Genomic DNA, 7,243 nt, shown 5'->3' on the forward strand with positions numbered 1-7,243 from the left:
ATATATATCAAGCATGAGTGTGTAATAATAGAAATTGAATTTAAACCATGAGAAGAAACAAATAATAATAATAATAATATTTTGAATCAAATTATAATTAATAATTAATACTTAAATATAAATAATAGTTTATAAATACATATATTAATTAAGTACAACTGTTGAAAGAATTAAAATCTATCAATTCCTTTTGTTAAAGACATAAAAATGTGACAAACCAAACTTGTTTATTTATGACCTAATTAATATTAGAAAATATTTCTAAATATTTGGGCAGTTGATTTGAATTTGATATATTAATTGATTTAAATTATGTGCAAACATTCAATTAAAAGGTCATCCTGATAATATTTTTAAAGATCAGGTGGCCATTTACCTGGTAAGCCGCGGTCAAGCACTAAGAACATGCCCGTGGACGAACACATAGTAAAGCTTCCGCCACCGCCAGGCGGGGGTGGCGTTGGCAATACTAGTAGCCAGTACAGTTTCGGTTCCAATCCTGGTGTGCCAATTTCACCGAACATGGGACTTGGAGTAAACACGTGTTCTTTCACTTTACAAGACCTAGCAGCTGCAACCGGAGGCTTTTCTGAGGCAAATGTGATAGGCCAAGGAGGGTTTGGGTACGTTTACAAAGGGGTATTATCAAATGGAAAAGAGGTGGCGGTTAAGAGCTTGAAAGCGGGAAGTGGGCAGGGTGATAGAGAGTTTCAAGCCGAGGTTGAGATCATTAGTCGAGTACATCATCGATATCTTGTCTCGTTGGTTGGTTATTGTATTGCGGATGGGCAGAGAATATTGGTTTACGATTTTGTTCCAAATAACACTTTGGAATATCATCTTCATGGTAATATATAAATTGATAAGTGATAACAGAGAGTTAGAATTTAGTGTCATGAATTGTGTCGGGAATGATGTGTCAACACACGTGAAAATATTTAAAAAATGAATTTTGTCTCTCCTATTAGATTTCAAATTCACTCGTGTGTTGTCATATCAATTCAAACACAAATAATATTGACATTAAATTCTCGCTCTCTGTCATTATTATAAATAAATATTAAATTAATGTGTTTTTAAATGAGAACTAAATATAATAATAATAAAAACAGGAAACGGTCAACCTACGATGGATTGGGGAACTCGGCTCAAGATTGCGACTGGGTCAGCTAAAGGACTTGCTTACCTTCACGAGGATTGTGAGTCAACTCGTCTCAACTCAGATCTTTCTTTTGAACAGTAATAATAATATCGATTTGTAATGCATGTAGGTCATCCTCGAATTATACATCGAGATATAAAAGCTGCAAACATTCTTATTGACTACAACTTTGAAGCACAGGTAATTTTAATATATATACAATTAGGTCTTGTTTAAATTAAATAATTTTTAATTTCTAAGGATAAATAGTTTATTTTTAAGTATGAAAACTACTAATTAAATTAAATAATATACTTGTTTGATGATCTCATCATTTAAATTATTTATTGTCTTATAAATTTAGTTAAGTGTTAGTAATTGGATCTTGGGTTATTTGAATAAGCCAATATTTTTTTTAAATAATTAGATTTAGTATATATAGAAATAAAAATATTTTGATTCATAAAAAATTGAGGATGTTTCAAAATATATACAGTTTTTTTTTTTAATTAATTGGTGATACCAATTAATTCATGATGTATCAAATCATATTAAAAATAAGATAATTTGATTAAATGATTGATATGCTTATTTGAAAACAATCTCTTTTGTGATATATCATATAGGTTTATATTCTTAACTTTTTCAAATTTGATCTAATATGGTTGCACAACACAATAAAATGTCTAACAAAAGAAGTGTTTTTTTTTTTCAAATAGTTGGGATGAGATGTTGGATTATTTGTACAAATATAGTTAAATATTTCTTACCGACTATCCTTCAAATCATAATTAATTTGGAATTGATTTTTAGGTGGCTGATTTTGGGCTAGCTAAGCTAACGGTCGACAACAACACTCATGTCTCTACTCGTGTGATGGGAACTTTTGGGTAAAGTTGTTAACTTCTAAGAAACATTAACCTATTCATAATCATAATGTTAGTCCAATTTGAAGCTTAATAAATATATATATTTTTGTGTAGATATCTAGCTCCCGAATATGCATCAAGTGGTAAGCTTTCCGAGAAATCTGATGTCTTCTCCTTCGGGGTAATGCTTTTGGAGCTAATAACCGGAAGGAAACCTGTGGATCATACGGGTAAAATAATGGAGGATAGCTTGGTCGATTGGGTATGTTTATGTTAAGTTAAAAGTTCATTTCAATTCTTTCATTTATTATAAAAAAAAATGTATTTTAATTAATGATTGGATATTTATTTGTCTATAGGCGAGGCCACATCTTACAAAAGCCCAAGAAGATGGAAACTACAATGAGATAGCCGATCCACACATGGAGGGGAAATATGACCATAACGAAATGGCACGTATGGTTGCTTGTGCAAGTTCTAGTGTTCGTCACTCAGCTCGAAGACGCCCAAAAATGAGCCAAATTGTGCGTGCTCTAGAAGGCGACCTACCGTTTGATGCTCTCAACGATACTAAGCCCGGGCAGGGAATGGCAAATGGGAATGAATCATCTGCTTATGATACGGGTGAATACAATGCAGACATGGTGAAGTTCAGACAGATGGTGATGTCGAACCAAGATTTTAATAGTAGTGAATACGGAGATACTAGTGATGATTAGAAGGAAATGAAAATATCTTATACACCTCGGAAACCTAGATTCTAAGAGTTTAAGAAAATATATGTATATTTGTACATCAAATAACATTAAAATCATTGACTAATTAGTTGTGTTGGAGAAATCAAAACATAATGATAAGATAAGAAAAGATTGACAATATTGAAAATAATATAGTACAATTTAAGGGTGTCGGTAAATCCACCAAATTAAATCGAAACCGTCAAACCAAATGAAATATGAAACTATCCAGTCAAACCGAATTTATTAAGGTTTTCTATTCACCAAATCAATCCTAACGAGTCGATTTATCGGTTCAACGCCACTGAAATCGTTCAAACCGAACAAATGTTTAGAAAGTGATATTTAATAAGACGAGAACACAAGTCGAACTTTAAAACGAAAATAATGAGTAATAAATTATAACTATATGGTAATAATATATTTAAATTAATAATAATGAGATAATATCATGAATTTAAAGACTCGTTAATAGATTATAAAAAATATTAACTATTACTAGTCAAGACTAGACGTTTCCATTGTAGCTGTAAAATATAAAGATAAATATGACATAAATTAAAAATAATCTTTCACATTAATATAATTAATTTTTTTTTTATTTTTAAAATTTATTAATTTTTGTATGATTAAAATTGAATATAACTTTTTATATTATTTTATATTTTAAATATATGTACTTATATTTTTAAAATATATAATAAATCTTTAGGGTAAATTATCTTGGGGTTCTCTAATTACTTCGATCGCAAACTTTTGACCCTCAAATTAAATTTTTGAACAAATCGCCCCTTCACTAATGACAATTCCGTCAACTTTTTGGTTAAACATAACGGTTTAAGCTTAAAATATTTTTTTTATATATTATCTTTAATATTTATATAATTTAAATTTTTTATATAATATATAGATAATATATGTATATATTATTTATTTTAATCTATATCTATATAAAATAAAGTTTAAAATAATTAAAATAATATATATATATATATATAATTCATATATATTATCTTTAATTAATTTATATATAATATTTATATAATATATATTTAAAAAAATAATTTTAGGGTTAAAAGTAATTGAGTAGTTGGAAAATTACCATTATCTTTAAATTATTTTTTAAAATATATATTCTTAAATTATATATATATATATATATATATATATATATATATATATATATATATATATATATATATCTTTATAATTAATGATTAAAGATAATACATATAAATTATTTTTAAATTTTATTTTTATATATATATATATATATATATATAATAATAATAATATATATATATATATATATAAGAGATTTAATAATTATATAAATATAAAAAATAATAATATATATATATATATATATATATTTTGATGCTTAATTTTTAAAGTGTCCGGATTGCCGGGTCGAGTACTTGGGTCGGATTGTGGGTTAAGGTATGTTTCGAACTTGCAACCTAGTAAAACAAGTACAACTCTTTAACCAACTATGCTACAAAGACTTTATATTTTAAATTTAACACCAAATTTGATAAACGCGTGACGTTTTAATATTAATATAAGTTCAATTTTTTAACTAACTAATCTATATATATATATAGATGTTGAGTAAATGGATATTTGAGTCGGATTGTGGGTTGACCCACCCATAAACTTAAAACGGTTAAAAATAAAATTAAAAATGTTATCCATAATTTTTTTTCACGGTTTTTTATATTATTACTCGTGCAAATGCACATGCTAAATGCTAGTTTAATTAAAAAGTTCACGGAAGGGCCATTGGTGACCTTTCTAAAAGTTGAAATGTGATTAGTTTCAAAAATTAATTTGAGGGCCAAAAGCGAACGATTGTAGTAATTTTAGGGCCGCCCAAATAATTTTCTCTAAATTTAATATCTTAACATAGTTTTAATAAATTTTATGCAAGTCCAAACATTTTATAGAAGATTCCATATATGTGAAACATTTATGAGAAAAAAAACAAAACAAAAGTTTTTTTTGTCTTCACACTGCCAAGAGGTAAAGTTTATCTTTTTTTATGGATGATTCTTTTATAGCTTTTCATCATTACTTGTTAAAAATCATTTGCTACACATTTCTATCAATGTCGAAGTCGTAGTCCTGATTTTACTAACAAACTTTGTATTTTATCACTGAACTAATTAAGTCTTAAATAATTTAAACCATAAGAATAATTTTTAAGAAATCAAATATCACAGTTTAACAAAAAATAAAAATAAAATTGATTACATATAATTTTTCAGAGAGTGAATTCATTTAAAATTTTTTCATAAGTAAGTTTATCTAGTATTACTAATTTTATTGTTACCTTCTCTAATTCACCCTTTCAAAGATAATTTAATCTTGAGTATTTTTGGTTTTTTAATTTAAAAAATATTTTTTATTAAGTTATTATAATTTTAACCATTATAACTTAATTAATTAATTAAAATATTAAAAAAGTTGGTACCTGGTTGCACATGTTATACGGATGGATAGAAGTTGCGTGTTACTATTAGGGAGACCAAATCATTTAATTTTTTTTTTTTGGAAAATAGATTAATGCCATTTCATTAATAACCCAAAATTGGGAGAAATGGTCAATTATCAAAGTTAGACAAACCTTAACTTTGATTAAAAGAATCAAACGACCTTATAGTATCTGATTATATATAAAAAAACCCAGAGATTACGGACAACTAAAGCGTATCAATCATACCACTTAATATTCTTGTTCAATGTAGCCAATATCATTTCCGTTACTTTCGGATCCCAATCTGCTGCTCTCGTAGCCCACCTATTTTTTCTAATCACCTGTTTGTCTCTATGCTTCTTTATTGGTGATTGAACTGTTGCATTTGATGATGACTGTTTATGAACATTGACTTCATTCCCTTGGATCTGTTTTGCTTTAGAGGAGCCAACACTAATCTGATAAAATGAATTACGTTTCTGTATTTTAGGAATTTCACATTTACATTCATATTTTTTTGCTTCATTTTTGTCTGACTTGATTCGGTCTACTTTCAATATTTCCTCTTCACTATCATCCACTTCATTCTTTCCTCTGATTCTTCCCATTTTCCTTCCTCTAACTCTTCATCTTCTTCTTTCTCTAATTTTTCATCTTTCATTTCCTTTGATTCTTCATCATTCCCATCATCTGCATCTCTATCTTTAGCTTCCTCATTTTGATTGTTTGATTCTTTAGTTTCAGCATCCTCATTTTGCTCCTGAACTTTTAACTTTTCCTTCTTTTCTTCAATTATTTTTGCATATTTGTTACTGGGATGTTCAAAAGTATTGCAGAACGTACATTTCTTTGGTCTCCATTCATACGTAATATCAATGTCTATGGGTTTGCCTCTTCTATCAACTACTGTCATCTTTGCTGGTAAAGTGCTTCTAGGATGCACTTCAATGCTTATCCTAGCATATGTGATGTGTTCGTTTTACTCCGTTATTGGGTCCATATAAAATGGTTTCCCCAAGAGACTAGCCAAATGGCTAAGTGCTTCTGCGTTATACATATGAGCTGGAATGTTCCTTAGTTTGAACCAAATTTGAGCTGTTTCCTTTGGTTTGCTGAGTAGGTTCATACCTTCGGACCATTTTTCCATCTTCATACAATTTGACCCAACATATGTGTGTCCCAAGCTTCAGAATATTTTCCAGATTTGTTCCCTACTTGAATTTCAAGAAATAGAAATCATGGATATTTTTTGTTACCTGTTTTAGTCCATATGCTCCCATTGTTTTAGCAAAACATCCTTAGTGACTGAGAAATATACACGATTCATACATATGTAGTTCACAACAACTATATTTTCCCATTCTTTAATGCATTTTCCCTCCACTTCAACAGATAATTTAAACTCAAAAGGGGATCTAAGAATCTCAACTTTTGGTTTAAAATATCCCAAGTATATTTTGCCTTTATATTTCTCCCCATCTTCATATTTTTGTCCTGCATTTTTCTTCTAGACTTTATTAACTTTCCAACTGGAATTACTTCTGATATTATATGTCTTGGTTTTGGGCACTTCATAAGTTCCCTCATTATTTCCATAGACCAGCTAACTATCTTCTTGTATTCCTCTTGTTTTAGTAGGTTCCAATTCTGAATATAGTGAATATTGAGTTGGATAGTGATTTGCTGTGTTTTTTCCTTGCTAAGTAGAACCTCTTATTTCTTTGTTTGGAATAACAATGCCGCAATTTGATTCTTGAGTCCGTAGAGATTTGCCCTTTTAGTGTATCCAACCTTTCATATTTCATCATTTTTGATTTCAGGCTTTAAACTTTCATTTTCATTCTGCATTTTTCCTCAATCTTCTGAGAACTCTGTTTCTGCATTTCTGATTTCTCAAAAATCTGTTTTTTTCCTGTTTTATCTATCGTTTTCTTACTTGAATCGATTTCCACAAAGTCATACACTTTTTTTGCCTTATTCTTATTCTTTCTCCCAATCTTAGCAGAAGAACTGGAATGCA

General features: G+C 28.6%; 1 pseudogene; it reads left to right on the forward strand.

Moving 5' to 3' along the window:
- Positions 1-405: 405 nt before the first annotated feature.
- On the forward strand, positions 406-2,774 carry LOC124931383 (annotated as a pseudogene).
- The last annotated feature ends 4,469 nt before the right edge of the window (positions 2,775-7,243 follow it).

The sequence above is a fragment of the Impatiens glandulifera genome, chromosome 1 (genome assembly GCF_907164915.1).
Source record: "Impatiens glandulifera chromosome 1, dImpGla2.1, whole genome shotgun sequence".
Taxonomy (NCBI): Eukaryota; Viridiplantae; Streptophyta; class Magnoliopsida; order Ericales; family Balsaminaceae; genus Impatiens; species Impatiens glandulifera.